The following is a 19,150-nucleotide window of genomic DNA, read 5'->3' as shown; positions in this document are numbered from 1 at the left end:
TAGAATCCATTCTGCAATAGAAAAAACAACAACAACAAAACCCCCAAAAAACCCCACTAATCTAAATATGTTAGAACTGAAGGAAAACCATACATCAGATCATTCACAGAAACGAAACCCACAGTATGTCTTCTTTGATTATTATGAGAACAATTTAATGCAAACAAATAATAAGGCTGGCAAATGGGACTGATGATATTAAAAAACTCAAAAGAAATAGTATTATATGGATAGCAATATCTCTGAAAACATAAATATCACTTATATTTGGGTATTTTTTAAATGGTAGCTCGGTGTAAACTATTTTTAAAAAATGATTATTTTTATTGCTTTCCCTTTCTGTATTTCCCTTTCTCCTTAGTTTGATTTCCTTTTTTTTTCTATCTAAATTTTTTTGTTTCTTCTAATATGTCACTTCTTGAGTTATTGTTGGTTAAACTTTGTTCCTAATTACAGAAATACAACTAGGTTTTGCAATGATATATCTTGAATCACAAGTACACAAAACAAATATCTTAGTTACTCTCTGGTTATCAACTTATTTTCCTCAAGGGAAGGTAGTGAGAGGATATTAACTTCCTCATCTGACACACCTTGCTTGCACAATATGTCATTGAGCATCCGCTTCTGTTTAATATCTTTGCTCTTGAATTCACTGAGGCGCAGGGACTTTGTGTTTAATATTAAAACATGGGTCAGGGGTGACTGAGTGGCTCAGTCAGTTAGGTGTCAGTCCTTTGATTTTAGCTCAGGGTCACGATCTCAGGGTCATGAGATGAGCCCCACCTAGGGTCTGCAATGAGCATGAAGACTGCTTAAGATTTTCTCTCCCTCTCTTCTACACTCCCCTAGACCTGCCCTTGCTGTTGTGGGTGTGCTCTCTTTCCTCAAATCAATCAATCAATCAATCAATCAATTATCAATCATGATCAGGTATGACAGGATACTACTATAATAATTAATTATAACTTAATTATTTAACAACTTTATTGAGGTATTTATTAATTAAATTGAGGTAATTAATTATAACTTAATTATTTTAACAACTTTATTGAGGTATAATTGACACATAATAAAATGAACATTAAAAACTCAGATCTGAGTCGGTTTTTTCTTTTCACTTTATGATTGTGCTTTGAGCATTTGGAGAGAAACACTTCTCTCAAGGTAGAACATAAACAAATCTGTAAAAAATGTTTTTGATGATTCCCTTGGATATGGCAACACTGTCTGTTGCCAATGCAGCCTAGTTAAGAACTCTGATTTTTTTCAGATTATCAGGTGGCAATGTACACAGGGAGGGTGAGATCCCTTCTGAGCCTGAAACCATAAATTAATATTTTCCCAATTTCATTCATCTTTGTTTTTGTGTAGGGAGGTGATTCAGTTCTGGTCAATGAGATATGAGTCAAAGTCTATAGGGCACTTCTGAGAAAATGTTTTTCTCCTTGTCAGTTATTTTGGGACTACAAGGGACCAAGCCAAACCACTGAGGACGCAGAGTGGAAAGATGAAAGAATCTAGGTCTTTAATGATCTTGTTGAGTTGCAAATTGACGGACTCTGTTTCAGGTCTTCCTCTGAATTTCTTATGATGTGATGTTATAAATAGCCTTATCAAAGCCACTCTATTATATTGCATAACTCTAGGAAGAACCATTCTCATTGTACAACATGGCAGTCCTGGAACTTACTGTTTAAGCCACTTTTAGATAGATATTCTATAGTTGCAGCCAAAAGCATCCTACTTCATAAAGTGGGGCAGATGGTGTTCCAATATTAAGAAACTTTCTCTCTGTGTACCAGTTTATACCTTGCAAGACTATTACTGGAAAGTTTTAAATTAAGTACAGAAGCCACATCTCAGATCTAAACAATAAAAGAAATTCATTGGCTCATGTAAATGAGAAGTCCAGAGGTAAGGCATGCTTTAAGGGATTTGATTTAGGATTTCTTGAGGTCATCAGTGATCTGGCTTTTTTCTGCCCTGATGTTCTCAGCTCTATTCTCCCCATGTTCTGGCTTCTTCTTCAGGCTGTCTTTCTTCATGGTACAAACCTTTACAGTTATTTCAGATCTCATTCCACCCCTCAAACTCTGATTGAGCCATTGGTTAGCTTAAGTCACATGCTCTATTTTAGGAGCTGAGGATGGAATCAAATTTCTAAGAACTTCCTAAATCAAAATTGGAGGTTAGAAAGGAAAAATGAAATGCTGGGACCCAAGCATAAAGTGTCCACTCCATGGACTTGGAATTATAATGCCAAGGGTCTTTTTCAAAATGTGTTTGAAATTTACTGATACTCTCAAAAGAGGATGAGGTAGAGATTACCAATGACCTTAGACCCATGGGTTACCAATAAAGCACAAGATTTGGTAAACTAAGAATAGATCTGACTGTCTGTAAACCTCTGTTAAGCCCTAGTTTGAACATTTGTGAGATGAGACTTCCGTTTATTTCTAGAACTAGATGTCAAGGCAATCAATAGTGATTTAAAGCAGCTGCTTCAGGAGAAATGTCAAACTCTTTGCTCTTTAAAAATGTTAATGGAAAATTTAAAAATCTGTGAACTCTTTTCAACACCTTCACTTTTCTGAAATCCAAAATTACTAGTGTTAAAAAACAAAACTCAACTAAATGAATTTAAAGATCAAACTGGCTTTACTCAACAATTCATGAATTGGGCGGCATCCCATCTATCAAATAGAAATGAACTCCAAAGAATTACAAAATGGGAGACTTTTTATAGACAGAAAGGTAGGAACAGGGAAAGAGTGGATTATCTTCCTTGGGTGGGAGTGAGGAGAATGGGCCTATCAGATGGATTACCATATTAGGGCTGATCTGGAAATTCCAGATTTACTGGTTTAAGATTACATTCCTAGGAGAGGTTGAAATTAGGTGTTCAGTGTTGGTTTGCTGATTTGGGTTTAGCACAAGTAACTCCATTTTGGACCTCTTGTCTCTGTCTCTCTTTACACTAATATATAAAAAAAATAATGCAATGTGATTCAGTCAAATCCACAGACACTGACACAGCTGCCATTTGCACCAGAAAATTAAGCAAAATTGGCAGGATATACAACCAGCTATTTGCAGAAGCACTTGAAATCCACAGCCTATGTTTGCATGGATTCTTGGCACAGGATGCTCAGTGGCAAACCATGGTCATCTGAGAGCCTGGATTAGGTACTCATCACCCTGTACACATTAAATCTATTTCACACCTGCTTTGGAAACCTAGAAATACTGCCAACTTATTTTCCCAGATGGATTTTGCAAAAATTCCAGCATATTGTACAAAATTATAGATCAGAGTAAATCTAGTTCTCAAATTTATTGGACATCTGGAATCAGTAAAAAATATGATATCTGTTTCAGAAAGGAACCTGATGCCCTCAGAGGTCCTTATCATTTTGACGAGAGCAGGACAAACTAGGAACAGAGAAGCTGTGGTTCCAAGATTGGCTGGCCCAAGATCTTTCCTTTAGAAACATTCCCAGTTAGGTGACATGATCCATACCCAAAGCTGTAAGGAATGTGCTACTTTCTCTCTGAAAACCATTCTACAAGCTAATTGCTTTTATTATGGAGATGTATTCCCTGACTGAACTGGAAGGGTGATTTTGAAAATTCAGTGTGGTGCAATGTGTATATAAATAAGCTGCTTAGGAGAGAGAGGAAAGAGGTAGCCAATGATAATTCTTTCCTAATGCTCTGAGATTATCTGCGGTTTAAGCAATTAACCTTTTATTTTTTTTCTTCAATTTTTAGAAAAGACAGTTTGGGCACTTTAAATAACCACAGCAGTGCTATGTTCACACTGTAAGTAGAAAGTACAAGTGATGGAAAACATCGATATTTCCCTGACCATAAACTTCAACTTTCCTCTTTCACATATTAAAAGAGCTGTATAGGGTAATGGCTAAGAGCTCCAGTCTAGGGGTGCCTGGGTGGATGGCCCAGTTAGTTAAGTGTCCATGTTTGGCTCAGGTCATGATCCCAGGGTCCTGGGATTGAGCCCCATATCAGGCTCACTGCTCGGTAGGGAGCCTGTTTCTGCCTCTCCCTCTGCCTGCTGCTCCTCCTGCTTGTGCTCTCTCTCTGTCAAGTAAATAAATAAAATCTTAAAAATAATTTTTAAAAAAAGCTTCCATATAGACCAGATTGCCTGAATTCTGGCTCTGCCATTTGTTATCTGGGTAATCTTGGATAGGTTTCAAACTCTGTGTGCCTAGGCTTCTTTCTCTATGAAATGGAGATAATAATTGCCTGTGCTCTTGTTAAAAGTTTTAACTAATTAACACATATAGAGCATTTAAAGTAGTAAGCACTATTTAAACATTAGCTGTAATTATTTGATACATTTAACTTTCAGATACATTGACCAAAGGAAGCTTTATTAGAATCCCAAGATAACTAAATCATTGTGTACTTTGATACTATATTTTTGCAGACATTTGCTTTGAAAAGTCATTTAATATCTCAATAAAAGACATATGGCTCTATTAGTTCAATGTAATTTAGTATACCATATTAGGATTCTATACAAACACTCCAAACATACATTATTTGAAGGTTCTATAATTTATTTAACAAATATTTGTGGAGCACTCACTGTGTGTAAGGCATTGCCGCAGCATGGAGCTGATGGTGCATGCATGCAAAATCCTGGCTTATGTGGAGCTTTTATCCTTTTAGGAGGACACAGACACATTTTCTTTTCCTGCTTTCTGCCATCGTCTTCCAGGCTAAGCTAGAGCCAGTGGCCTTCTGGCCTAGCACAGCTTTCGCCATGGCCCTCAGCAATGCCAACATGCAGAAGCAGATTAAGCATATGATGGCTTTCATTGAACAAGAAGCCAGCGAGAAAGCAGAGGAAATAGATGCAAAGTCAGAGGAAGAGTTCAACATTGAGAAAGGTCGTCTTGTGCAAAACCAAAGACTGAAGATTATGGAATACTGTGAGAAGAAAGAAAAGCAGATTGAGTAGCAGAAGAAAATTCAGATGTCTAATCTGATGAATCAAGCAAGGCTCAAAGTCCTCAGAGCAAAAGATGACCTTATTACAGACCTACTAAATGAAGCAAAACAGAGACTCAGCAAAGTGGTAAAAGATACAACCAGGTAACAAGTGCTGCTGGATGAACTGGTTCTCCAGGGTTTGTACCAATCGTTGGAGCCTCGAATGATTGTTCGTTGCAGGAAACAGGATTTCCCTCTGGTAAAGGCTGCAGTGCAAAAAGCAATTCCTATGTATAAAATTGCCACCAAAAAAGATCTTGATGTCCAAATTGATCAGGAATCCTACCTGCCTGAGGAAATAGCTGGGGGAGTGCAGATCTACAATGGGGATCGTAAAATAAAGGTTTCCAATACTCTATAAAGCCGGCTGGACCTCATAGCCCAGCAGATGATGCCAGAAGTACGGGGAGCCTTATTTGGTGCAAATGCCAACTGGAAGTTTTTGGACTAAACCTTTGGGAGAGGTAGAGTTCATCCACTGCTCTTGCTGTGACGTGGAAGTTTCTGATATTTGAAGAAACGAGATATCTGTGTGGCTTCCTCTTCACTGTTCTCATAGTCTGTATTTGTCAGAAGATACTCTGTGTAGCTAATGCCCTTATCCTAATTGTTAACACTAGAGAGAAAGTTTCACTTCATATAATCAGGAAAGCTCCTTCTTAGCTTATCTAAAAGTAGCACAACTTCCATCGGCTTCTGTAGTGTGAAGGTGAAGGTATCAGATGGTGGTCACAGGAGCTTCACCAAGTCTCCACTCTTCCTCCAGTCCTCTAATTCCAGTTCTTGAGCCTAGAGGTGATGTGTATGGTGTTCTCTGACATGAAGTCTTTGCTCTTAGGCTTAAAGTGCATGGGGGCCGTGCATTCCTCCCAGCAGTAGTCGCTTCACTGCTAACCTGTTTGGGCATAGAAGTGTTCCTCTTCTGTAAATGTGATTTAAAACCTAAGCCATGAATATGTCTTATTTATTAAAACAAACGGTTTATATGGGAAAAAAAGGAGGCCACAGACAGTAAATAAGCAAGAAGGTGACTTGTGAGTTCTATGAAAAAACATAAAGCAAAGTCAGGATAGAGAATGATGGAGAGTAGGCTTTTATAGGGAAGGCCTCTCTGAGAAGGTGACACGTAAGAAATCAGCTCAAGGGGTGCCTGGGTGGCTCAGTGGTTTGGTGCCTGCCTTTGGCCCAGGGCGTGATCCTGGAGTCCTGGGATCGAGTCCCACATCAGGCTCCCTGCATGAAGCCTGCTTCTCCCTCTGCCTATATCTCTGCCTTTCTCTGGTCTCTCATGAATAAATAAATAAAATCTTAAAAAAAAAAAAAAAAGAAATCAGCTGAAGAAGTGAGGACATGTGAATATTTGAGAAAAAGGATGTCTGGGAAGAGGGTCTGGCAAGTGCAAAGGCCCTGAAGTGGAAGAGGGGTTGGTGTATTTAAGCAATGGCCATGTGGAATTAAAACCCAGGAGGTCTGTCTCTACACTGTCTTATATGTGCACATGTTGTCTCCTGCATTCTCCCTCATAAACTGTCTATTTCAGACAGGAAGATTGTGTGACAAAAAGAAAAAGATCACCACAGTGAAATATAAGTAATATGGATTCATGTTTGTTAGGTTGACTTACATACAGATTCCAACGAACCGGTGTAGACAACAAATTTGACTTTCTCTTTTCAAAAACAGCTCACACTAGGAAACAGAAAATATTCCATTAAAAGCAGCAACTAGATCATTCTGGAATGCCTCTTAGCCTAGAAAGACCCTTAGCCTAGGTTTTTGTGTAAAATTTTGCATGCCCCGGTCTTTTTCTGGGGTGAGTGCAAGGTCCCTGAAGGGTTTCTGAACCGAATAAAAGTTGAGAGTCACCACTTCAGCAAATAGTATCTTAGAACCTAGAAATATTCTTAGTTTTGTTAAAAAACAAAACAAAACAAAACCAAATGAGGGATGCCTGGGTGGCTCAGTGGTTGAGCATCTGCCTTTGGCTTAGGTCATGATCCTGATGCTCTGGGATCAAGTCCTGCAGGGAGCCTGCTTCTCCCTCTACCTATGTCTCTTCCTCTCTATGTCTCTCATGAATAAATAAATAAAATCTTAAAAAATATATAAAAATGTATCATAAAAATAAATATATTTTTGATTGTCTTATGTTGTTGAAAGGGGAGTATAAGGAAGCCAATTGTTTCTTTTTTTCTTAAAGGTTTTGTAGCTATGGCATCATTTAGAAAATAATTACTAATTTGTTTAATTAAGGCTGAGAAGTTAATTCTGAAGTTAAGGCTGAAGAGCTTATTTTGAGGGCAAATTTTAAAGAGTAGCAGCCAACTTCATAGAAAAGCAACCTCTTGGCTAGAGGAATATTCTGAAGAACATTCACAACTACGTATTACAAGTATTCTATTTCTGAGGCAGTGCCAAAAATTCTGGGTAAGGAGAATCTAAATCAGTTGTTATAAACTAAGAAAGTGTGTTATTCTGGGTCCTCTGAGAATCAGCCACCAAAATGGGAGTAGATGTGAAAGGATTTTATTAAGGGAAACATCTGAGTGAGAGAACATGGGGAAGAAGGCAGATAAGCTGGGAGTACCATCAAATTATGATGCAAGTCTGACTCCAAATGAAAGAGATTGAGAGGACCCTGGATGGCTTAGCAGTTGAGCATCTGCCTTTGACCCAGGGCGTGATCCCTACCCCTGTAGGTCCCGGAATCGAGTCCTACATCAGGCTCCCTGCATGGAGCCTGCTTCTCCCTCTGCCTGTGTCTCTGCTTCTCTCTCTCTGTGTCTGTCATGAATAAATAAATTTTAGAAATCTTAAAAAAAAAAAAAGAGAGATTGAGTAGGAAGGTTAGGTGGAAGTGTCCTAGGTCTCCTGTGGCCTGAGCAAGTTCAGCAAGGCTGTCAGGGAGTCCTAGAACCAAAGTCACGTGCTAAAGAAGCCCCAGGTCTCCCAGGACTGGGTTTATCTTGGTCCTTACTGTCTCTGTAGCACATGGTCGCTGGCTGGGAATAGCTTGTTGGAAGCCTGGCCTCAGCCCAAAATCAGCAATGGGTTTCAGTGCAGAGTCATCAATTACTCTACAGTTGATGTTGGAGGCGTGCATCCTCATGGCCCCAGAGAGGGAGGGTATCTGCATCACCTGAGGAGCTGTCTCTCTGCAGCTTCCACCATCTCCAACCTTGGCCCTTCCACCCCAACTCAAGATGTCATTAGCAGCTACAGGGGCCTGCTGCCTGGACGGAAACACTGGCCAGGCCACCAGAGACGGGTGGGATGTGTCATGTCCCTGAGACCATGGGAGATAGAAAAATACCTTCCGTTTGATGTTTATTTTAGGAATGAATTATTGGAAATTATCTTTTATAAATGGCTTCCTAAAGATTAGTTACAAAGTTACCAAGTAGCTATATGTTGCTACGTCTGCATCCCTGATTTGTTCTAAAAAGTCAAAGGACAAAGTTGTTTAGTAAACAGTTTCCATGGTCATATGGACAGAACCCAGTTCCTGTGGTCTCAAGAACACTTCAACAAACAAAAGACAAGTTGAAATACCTGCTGGTGAAGGGTAGCTCAATAAAGATTGTGCTGTGGTTAGCTACATCACAGGAGCGATACATCTGACCCTCACACACTTCAGTCATGCTCCCTCTGCACATTCTGCTCTTCCTCCTGGCTGACCTCTCTTCTCCGGCTGCGTCCTACCTACTACAGCATATAAGGATCTCTTTCTATATGGGATCTGAACTAGAGTATATAGCATTTGCTTACAAACAGGCCTCTCCCAGGGTACCTGGGTGGCTCAGTCAGTTAAGTGTCTGCCTTTGGCTCAGGACATGATCTCAGGGTCCTGGGATGGAGCCCCGCATCAATCTCCCTGCTTGACAGTGAGCCTGCCTGTCCCTCTGCCATTCTCCCTGCTAGTGCTCTTTGGTTTGTGCTCTCTCGCGTGTGATCTTCCTCTCTCTCTCTGTCAAATAAATACATAAATAAAATCTTAAATAAATAAATAAATAAATAAATAAATAGGTAAATAGCCTCTCTCTCTAAACATGAATACTCCAGTCCTAAAAATCAGGTGCTATATGCAACAGATACTAACCAGGTCCTATTTGTCACTATTTTATTTTATTTTATTATTTTTTTTTATTTTTCATTATTTTAAATGGAAAAAGTGTAATGGGTGTTGGTCAGTGTTAAGCATATCTTAAAATGCAACGTAACACACTGAACTATCTAAAACTAATACATAAATGTATTAGTTCATGTTAGGATGTAATTTGCTCAAACTATCACTTTCTGATCACCACAAATATTAGTGCAATTAACAATGATCGCTCTGTATGCAGTAACGTGCACAGTTTATATGTCCTGTGTAGATATGATGGTTAATTTCATATGTCAACTTGATTGGCTTAAGGGATGCCCAGATAGCAGGTAAAACATTTTGGGGGTGTGTCTGTGAGGATGTTTCTGGAAGAGATTCACATTTGATTCAGTAGACTGAGGAAAGATATTGCCCTCACCAATGTGGGTGAGCATTATCCAATCTGTTGAGGGCCAGAAGAGAACAAAAAGGTAAAGAAAGGATGAACCCTTTTCTTGAGCTGGAAGATCCACTTTTTACTGTCCTTGACATCGAAGCTCCTGGTTCTCAAGCTTTTGGCCTCAGACAGAATTACACTAGCAGCTTTCCTGGGTCTCTTGGCTCTTCAGCTCATAGATGGCAGGTTGTGGGGCTTCATGGCCTCCATTGCTGGGTTAGTCAATTACTGCAAGAAATTTCCTCCTTTATATCTTCATATATTGGTTCTACTCATTCTGTTTTTTTGGAGAACTCTGACTAAAAGACCAGCAGACACTGTGTGTGATCCTGGCCTTTTCTGCAGCAATTGGATTTCTAGCTGCCAGCACCTGAGATTCTTTGCTTCAGGGTTTTCACAGTCCACTGGATAAGGACTTTGTTACAGAATATAAATGTTTTCCAATTAATACCCTCTGGGGCAGTTCTCATCCAATGACTGATGGGAAGAGGTGGGTGGATAAAGGCTGCTGCTCCATTATCCCTCGAGTGGAATAACTCTGAGTTATTCTATTTACACTGTATATTCTGTTTACACCGACTTCTTGGTGTTTCCAAGATTGTTAACCAAATAGGTATTTGCACTCAAATACTTGTTTCAGGCTTCTGTTTTTGAGGGACCTAACCCAAGACTTTTTACCAAGACTTTTTACCATAGACTTTATGCACTATGGATGACTGTGTTGTTTTAATCTATTTCTTAGCTCCAGCAATATCCCAGATGGATATTTTCTCCATTGACACTCAGCATACTTTTCAAAATATCTATGATTCTGACATTCTGCCAATTTTTAAAAAAATTTATTTATTTATTCATGAGAGACACACAGAGAGGGAGAGACATAAACAGAGGGAGAAGCAGTCTTCCCGTGGGGAGCCCAACGTGGGACCAGATCCCAGGACCCAAGGATCACGACTTGAGCCAAAGACAGAGGCCCAACCACTGAACCACCCAGATACCCTGACATGCTACCAATTTTATTTAGAATATATACCATTACTTTCCTCCTACATAATTTTGTCTAAAATGTTATATTAAGTTTTGAGGATGGAAATATACATTTTTCCTATGTAAACATTGCTGAAAGTCAGTATTTCAAGAGATGTGACATTGCATGGGAACTGAGTGTTAAAAATCAAGAAGTATCAAAATGTGTAAAACCCAAAATATCCATTGATTGATGAGTGGATAAACAAAATGGTGTATGTACACACAATAGAATATTATACAGCCATAAAATGAAATGAAGTACTGATACACGTTACAACATGGATGAACCTTGAAAATGTGCTCAGTGAAAGGAGCCATGCTTAAAAGGCCACTAATTATATGACTCCAATTATATGAGATGTCCTGAATAGGCAAATAAAAAGATAGGAGACAGATTAATGGTTGATAGGGGCTAGAGGAAGGGCAAATAAGAGTGACTGCTAATGTATTCAGACTTTCTTTTGGGGATGATAAAAACATTCTGGAATTAGATAGTGGTGAAGGGTGTACAACCTTGTAAATACACTGAAAACCACTGAAATCAAGAAGCATCCTACCAGGAAAATGTTAACTGGGAAGATGTTTTGTGGAATATACTTATATTACCTTGAATTGCTCTCTAATTATTTTCTGGTTGAGTTTAGATTTAGTTTATGAAACTTCTCAAATTTTCTTGAAGATGGCTTTTTGCTCAGTGCTGCAGATGACCCCCTGGGAAGACTGCCTGGCATGAACCACATTCTTATAGGCCACAGAGAGGAGATTATGATCATTACTGGAGGAAGGCTTTCAACGAGCTTACCGTGGAAGTTGTGTTGTCATGGCATTTCACTAGTTGGCAGCTCAGCTTTCTGCAATAGTTGTTTCTAGTCCTCCATGCTCACAGCACAACTCATTAGCACCTCACCTCATGCCTCAGTCCACATCCCTCTCATCTGCCTCCCGGGGCTTCCTTGTCACTACTGAAGCACCATGTGCTGCAAGATTGCTTAGCATGCCTGACGTGCACTGGTCTGACCAGTCATGAGGCTGCAGGTATGCAGACAAGAGTGTCCTGGTTTTTTCCCTGGTTTTCGCTCACTGTCTCTTGCTTGTTAACTCACTCAGAGGAAGCCCTCTTGGCTGACATAGGCTTTGGCAGATCTCATAGCTGCCGAGAGGGTTGAGTAACAACTGGGAATTATGGGGGAGTTAGTGCCCTTTGGGGTAAACTTTATCCAATAAGAAAGAGTAGATGTGAAGAAACAAGCAAATAAATACTTCTACCCTCTCCCCTGTGAACTGTTCTGAGACGCAATGTTTCCATGTAGTTTCTTGAGAGATGAATGTGAGGAGTGAGAACCTAGCTGTGTTTTCTGGGAGAGCTCTGGGCAGTTCAGTGATGTACCACCTGGTATATCTTCCTCTATTTCCTGGATTCATTTCCCTTTTCCCTTCACTTTTGCTTCCTGGTATTGCACTTTCACAAACGAAGAGTTCACATATTGGTTTTGCCTTAGGCTCTGTTTTCTAGGGGACCTGGGATAAGATAGTACATCATTTTCTCTTATAAAGAAGCATAATCTGTTCAGATCAGGGATTAGCACATACTAGGTAGAGGAAATGCTGGTGCCTAGTGTGGTATGCTATCAAGACATAATCAATTGATTTGGAGAAATGAGATTATTTAATTCACTTCTTTGCCATTAGACAAAGCTACCACTTCCTTTTATGCGGCATGCAAATGTACATTTTGTAAAGAAAATAAAACTTTGGGATCCCTGGGTGGCTCGGTGGTTTAGCGCCTGCCTTTGGCCCAGGGCGCAATCCTGGAGTCCCGGGATCGAGTCTCATGTCGGGCTCCCAGCATGGAGCCTGCTTCCCCCTCTGCCTGTGTCTCCGCCTCTCTCTCTCTCTCTCTCTCTGTGTGTGTGTCTCTCATGAAAAAATAAATAAATAAAATCTTTTTAAAAAAGAGATTATACTTCTAAAAAATAAAGTAAAATACCTTTTGTAAATCAGCATTTTAACCTATGTGTGTAGCACAAGTACTAAGCATAAATAATAAAATGAAACTAAATACACTAGCAAATGCAAACATTCACCTAAATGAGTTTTGTCTTTAAAAATATTTACTATCAGATAAAGGGCTAGTTTCCAAAATCTATAAAGAACTTATTAAACTCAACACCAAAGAAACAAACAATCCAATCATGAAATGGGCAAAAGACATGAAGAGAAATCTCACAGAGGAAGACATGGACATGGCCAACATGCACATGAGAAAATGCTCTGCATCACTTGCCATCAGGGAAATACAAATCAAAACCACAATGAGATACCACCTCACACCAGTGAGAATGGGGAAAATTAACAAGGCAGGAAACAACAAATGTTGGAGAGGATGCGGAGAAAAGGGAACCCTCTTACACTGTTGGTGGGAATGTGAACTGGTGCAGCCACTCTGGAAAACTGTGTGGAGGTTCCTCAAAGAGTTAAAAATAGACCTGCCCTACGACCCAGCAATTGCACTGTTGGGGATTTACCCCAAAGATTCAGATGCAATGAAACGCCGGGACACCTGCACCCCGATGTTTCTAGCAGCAATGTCCACAATAGCCAAACTGTGGAAGGAGCCTCGGTGTCCATCGAAAGATGAATGGATAAAGAAGATGTGGTTTATGTATACAATGGAATATTACTCAGCAATTAGAAACGACAAATATCCACCATTTGCTTCAACGTGGATGGAACTGGAGGGTATTATGCTGAGTGAAATAAGTCAATCGGAGAAGGACAAACAGTGTATGTTCTCATTCATTTGGGGAATATGAATAATAGTGAAAGGGAATATAAAGGAAGGGAAAAGAAATGTTGGGAAATATCAGGAAGGGAGACAGAACATAAAGACTCCTAACTCTGGGAAACGAACTAGGGGTGGTGGAAGGGGAGGAGGGCGGGTGTTGGAGGGGAATGGGTGACGGGCACTGAGGTGGACACTTGACGGGATGAGCACTGGGTGTTTTTCTGTATGTTGGTAAATTGAACACCAATAAAAATTAATTAAAAAAAAATAAAAATATTTACTGTTGAAGATTACTCACTTCAAAATTTGTGCAATTATTCTAAAAAGTTTGGAAACTAGTAGCCTACATTTGGTGTATGGGCTCTTCACATAAGCTATCTGATTTAGTCTGCCCTTCTCAATTAGCACCTTTGTTTGGTGCTGCTTAAAGACCCTTGGAACAAGAACTGAGTAGATCAGGGCTTCTCAAATCTTTAAAGCCCGTGTCCTCTACAATGACTCTCTTCAGTGTCTGTCTCAGGCATGAATATTTTCATGATCCCTAGAGATAAGGAGTATTGCATCTCTTTAATACCTTAAACCTGATTTGAGCTTTCTAGTCCACAAGGTTGGTAATATATTTCCATATATATATATATTTTTAAGATTTATTTATTCATTAGAAACACACACACACACACAGAGGGAGGCAGAGACACAGGCAGCGGGAGAAGCAGGCTCCATGCAAGGAGCCTGATGTGGGACTCGATTCCGGGTCTCCAGGATCACACCCTGGGTTGCAGGCGGCGCTAAACCGCTGTGCCACCGGGGCTGCCCAAGGCCTAAAGATTTAAGAGGCACCTGAGTGGTTCAGTTTGTTAAGAATCTATCTGACTCTTGGTTTTGGCTCAGGTCTTGATCTCATGGGTCATGGGTTCAGGCCCAGAGTTGGGCTCTTTGCTTAGTGGGAAGTCTACTTGAAGATTCTCTCCCTCTGCCCCTCCCCACCTCAAAAATAAATAAATCTTAAAAAAAAAAAGACCTTAAGATCTAAAAAGTTCACTCATTAAAAAAAAAAAAATACTAGCTAAATCAAAATGAATGCTTAGTTAAATTTTTTTTGCTTAAAATTTTTTTTGCTTAAATTTTTATAAAATGTTCTCCTGTTGCATGTTTGCTGATAATTGAATTTAATATAAAAAATTCCATCACATTTGAAAATGGTTCAAAAGGTTTTTCAGAATGTACACAATATCTTCCTCAGAAATTAGAGCCAAACATAAATTAAATGAATTAGGCATAGAAAAATAATCTCAGAAGCAAAATTACAGAAACTCAAAAAAAATTTTGGGCCAAAGAAATTTTATTTAGTGTGGGACATGGTTGTATTTCAATATGGTTTACATGAGGTAAGGTGGTGTCTCTGAAAGTAAGTGCTTGGGGATTATAACAGGTTTTTTTTTTTTTTAAGATTTTTATTTATTTATTTTAGAGAGAGAGTGCATGCAAGTCAGAGGAGGGGCAGAGGGAGAGGGAAAAAGAGAATCTCAAGCAGATTCCCCCATCAGATTGAGCCATTCAGGCGTCCCGGGGACTCTAACAGCTTTAAAGCAGCCCTACTGATCTGCATCTTTGGGAATCCTGACTGGAAAAGAAGCCTGTCCTTGAGGTCATCCAGTGATCTTGCCCATCTGAAGCAGGTCTTGCTTGCCTGGATCTGTGTCCAGCTTGCTCTTGCCTGCACCATAAGGCAGCAGGTGGTCTCTGATGGTGGCATCTATTCCCCTGGTCTCAAGCTTGGGTCTCTGAGCATGGACTGAGCACTGAGTTCTGTAAGGTCATTCAGCACCCCCAGGATGCTATGGCTTTGCCCCTCAGGGCTCCTCCTCTCCAAAAACTATCTTAACCACAGTTTCAGTTTCCTTCTCTCTTACAGACACGGACTTTCCAAACCAATGTGGATGTTCTGCTGAACAATCTCAATACCACTGAATGAATCATTCATGATCTCCTGGGCTAAGAGAACCCAGATATCTAGAGCCTAAGGGCTGAAGGTTCTTCCTCAGAGAGGAAGAGGGAAGTGACTTCTTTATTATTATTTTTTTATGCAAGGCTACAAGGACAAAACATAAAAATAAAATTAAAAAAAATTTATTTATTTATTTATGAATTGATTTATTTTAACTCACCATTATGATTATACTTATTTATTTTTAATAATATTTATTTATTTATTTTAGAGTGAAAAAGAAAGAGAGAGAGAGAGCAATTGAGCACAGGGTGGGGAGGGGCAGAGAGAGAAAAATCTCAAGTAGATTCCCTGCTAAACAAGGAGCTAGACAGATAATGACAGCACAGGGACTTGATCTCATGACCCTGAGATCATGACCCTGAGACCATATCCTGAGCTGAAATTGGGAATCAGACTTTTAACCACTAAGCCACCCAGGCACCCCTGAGTTTCTTAAAAAAGAACAAAAGGAAGCTTAAAAAGTACACTTTGTCAAACCACACTTCCCACCACCTCCCATCTCATTCTCCTATGTGATCTTTTCTCTCCTCCTCCCCACTTATTCCCAATGAAAATCATCTGCGGGAATGATGAGGCTTTACTGTTCAGTAACTGTTAATCTTTGGGATGAATCCCAAATAAGAATATACTCTCTTCTTAAGCTCTGAAATCACAGGATATTTCTATTTTAAGGTTATAGATATTTTACAATGAGATTCAGACATATAATCACATCAATCAAGACTTCTTTTCAACTTCTGATTGGGTCTCATCCAGCAGGCATGGATTCTTATTGAAAGACATTTTCAGTGAATAGCCAGGGTCTACAATTACAATGGAGTAATATTTTATGCTTTATATCCACTCACAGCTTTCTCTTCCCAAAAGCATAATCATGATTTTAACATCTGTCTTAGATGCACTCACTTCTTTTTTGGATGCCATAATATTTAAGACCTTCTGTTTCTTAATGTCTTTATAGATATTCTGGTACTAAAGTTGCATTGGTTTGAACTTGACTTCCACAGATCTGTAACTGTGGAGGCACGAAGTCCAAATGTGATCAGCCTGTTTCAAAGGAAGGCTTTGCATAAAAGATAGACCTGACACTATTGGCACATAAATAAATGTTAACGAGGCTGACTCTTCTTTCAAAAAAGACTTCAGATCAGTTTATTAGTAGTAAATACTGAAGTTGCCAGGAGCAAGTTCTAAGTTTTATTATTATTGCTGTTGTTGTTGTAAGAAACACATAACATAAAATTTACCATCCTAACCGTTTTGAGTTTAGAAAGTAAAGCATGTTACATTGTTGTACAAGAAATCTCCAAAACATTTTCACCTTGCAAAACTTGGAAACTCCACACCCATTAAAAAAAACCATTCCCCACCACCCCCTCCTAGCAACCCCTTGTCATCGCCATTCTACTTTATGTTCCTTTGAATTTGACTATTCTGGGTATCTCTTATAAGTGGAATCATATAGGACTTGTATTTTTGTGACTGACTTATTAGCATAATGTCCTCTTTGCATAATGTCCATAATGTTCATCCATGTTGCAGCATGTGACAGGATTTCCTTCCTTTTCAAAGCTATTTCATTCATTGTATGTATATATCACATTTTATTTGTCTACTCATTTGTCAATGGACATTTGGGTTGCTTCTATCTCCTGACTATTGTGAATAGTGTTGCTAGGAATATGGGTGTGCAAATACAAGGTATAAGTTTTGAAGCATATTTTCCTACTATGATGATGGGTCTGAGTGGATTTAGTCACATTAGAGTAACCATATCTCTGATCTTATTTTCCTTCTTTGAAAAACTGCCACCTCTCTGTATAACCAATGAAATAATATAAACTTATTATTCAAAGTTTTCCAAAATACAGGGCCTAGTGATGAATCCTGATTTATCTCCTGCTACTCTTCTAAGCTTTCTTCTTTTTGAAACACTGTGAGCAAACAGAAAAAGATGCCCTTTCTTCTTTCTGGAAGTCTATCTCCTGTATGCAACCCCACTTTTTCTGCATGTCCAAATTCTCGCATTCCCTCCTTCATGAAGCCTTCCTGATCTCTCCAGTCAGATATGGTTTCTTTCTCCTAAAAATCCCCAGAATGTCTTGTGTCACATAGGGTCTTCTTATGCCCTGTTCTATATTATGAGTTGCCTATAAACTTACTGTATCTATTCACCCCCTTTGACTTAATACTAATTCACTTCTATTGGATGCTTACTATGTGCCAAACACTAAGCACTAAGCACTTTGTGTATATTACCTCCTGTAACACTTAAAATGACCTATAAAATAGGTATGATAATTATCTCACTGATGGGAAAATGGAGGTAAACAGGTTGCCACATTGTGTGTTTTGAGTGGAGGAGATGGGCTGGTGATTTTGCAGTGGAAATGACAAGGGATCAACGTGGTGGAAGTAGTGAACACTGGCACGGGGAGTGCCAACCCACGAACAGCAATTTATTCCATTCCAGAAGGGCTGCCAGACCCTTCTTCCTGACTTTACAATCAGCACGCTCACCACAGGAAGTATATACTATGTGCTTATGCGTTTATTAATGACATTTGTCAATTTGTAGTATGTTTATAGATGATTATATGTTTAAAAAACTGTCCTTCTCACCATTAGCTCCATGAAGGTAGGAAACATGTCAGTTTTGCCTGGTTTCTAGTACAGTGCATAACTGAAATAGAGGCTGAATAAATGATAAACGAATAAATAGATGAATGAATCAATGAATGAGTTATACTTTATACTGTATTGGGAATGGTAAGAAAAATTGCTGGAGAAATGTGCCCTCAGTGCTTTGGAGATTCTGATGTGCATGGAGGGGTAAAAAGCTTACTTGCCCACTCTAAGCATGATATAAAAGGCATAAATTATTAACAAAAGAGATAGAATTGATTTTATAAAAATAAAATATAAACAAAACCAGAAGTAAAGCTTCTTATATTTCAAAGCACCATAAACAATGGAAATGTAAATGATAAGATGGGGAAAATACGTACGGCTTAAATATCAGCCTTAAGATAAAAAAACTTTTACACATCAAAAGAAAAAAAGACAAATATCCTAGTTGAAAAATGGACAAAGGATACTCATTTTGAAAAATGTTTGTTCTTGCAAAGAATTTCCCTGTATCTGTAATGAAAGTATGATCTTAAGAAGAGCAACAATGTAAAAAAAAAAAAAAAAAAAAAAAGGTTAAAAAAAACCCTGAATGGCCTTTAACATTTTGTCTGTTAGTAAAATCAATTTTCAACTACCATGGGTGAGTTATTCTTCGACTTTTTTTTTCTTATTGCTGTCCAGAATTCAAAGGCACATTGATTAGTTTCACTTATTACCAGCAATAGTAGAAAGAATTTGCGTGGGGCTGAAATAATGATTTTAGAATAACTACCTTCATTCATTCATGAACAAATACTTACAGTACGCTTACTGCGTGCCAGGCATTGTGTTAGGTGCTGGAGTTAACCTTGGAGAGCATGACAGAAACGTTCCTGTTCTCATGGAGCATATAAACTATAGTGAGAGTGGGGGCAGGGAGCAGACATTAACTTTAAACAAATCACACAAAATATACACGTACAGCTTTGATGAGCACTCTGAAGTAAAAGTACAGTTGCCATGAGAGAGAGCAAGAGGGATCTCATTTAGATTGTTGAGTCAGGAAGGGCTCTTGAGAGAGTGATGTAGGAGCTGAGATCTGAGGGATAATAGTGAACTAGGAAGTGTGGAGGGAAGAGTGGGCTCAGG

The 19,150-nt window shown here is 39.0% G+C and overlaps 1 pseudogene; it reads left to right on the top strand.

The window, feature by feature from the left end:
* The first annotated feature begins 4,795 nt into the window (after positions 1-4,795).
* LOC112933311 (V-type proton ATPase subunit E 1 pseudogene) lies at positions 4,796-5,504 on the top strand (annotated as a pseudogene).
* The last annotated feature ends 13,646 nt before the right edge of the window (positions 5,505-19,150 follow it).

The sequence above is a fragment of the Vulpes vulpes genome, chromosome 3 (assembly GCF_048418805.1).
Source record: "Vulpes vulpes isolate BD-2025 chromosome 3, VulVul3, whole genome shotgun sequence".
Taxonomy (NCBI): domain Eukaryota; kingdom Metazoa; phylum Chordata; class Mammalia; order Carnivora; family Canidae; genus Vulpes; species Vulpes vulpes.
The sequence above is the reverse complement of the archived record's forward strand: the minus strand, read 5'-3'. Positions and strand labels throughout refer to the sequence as shown.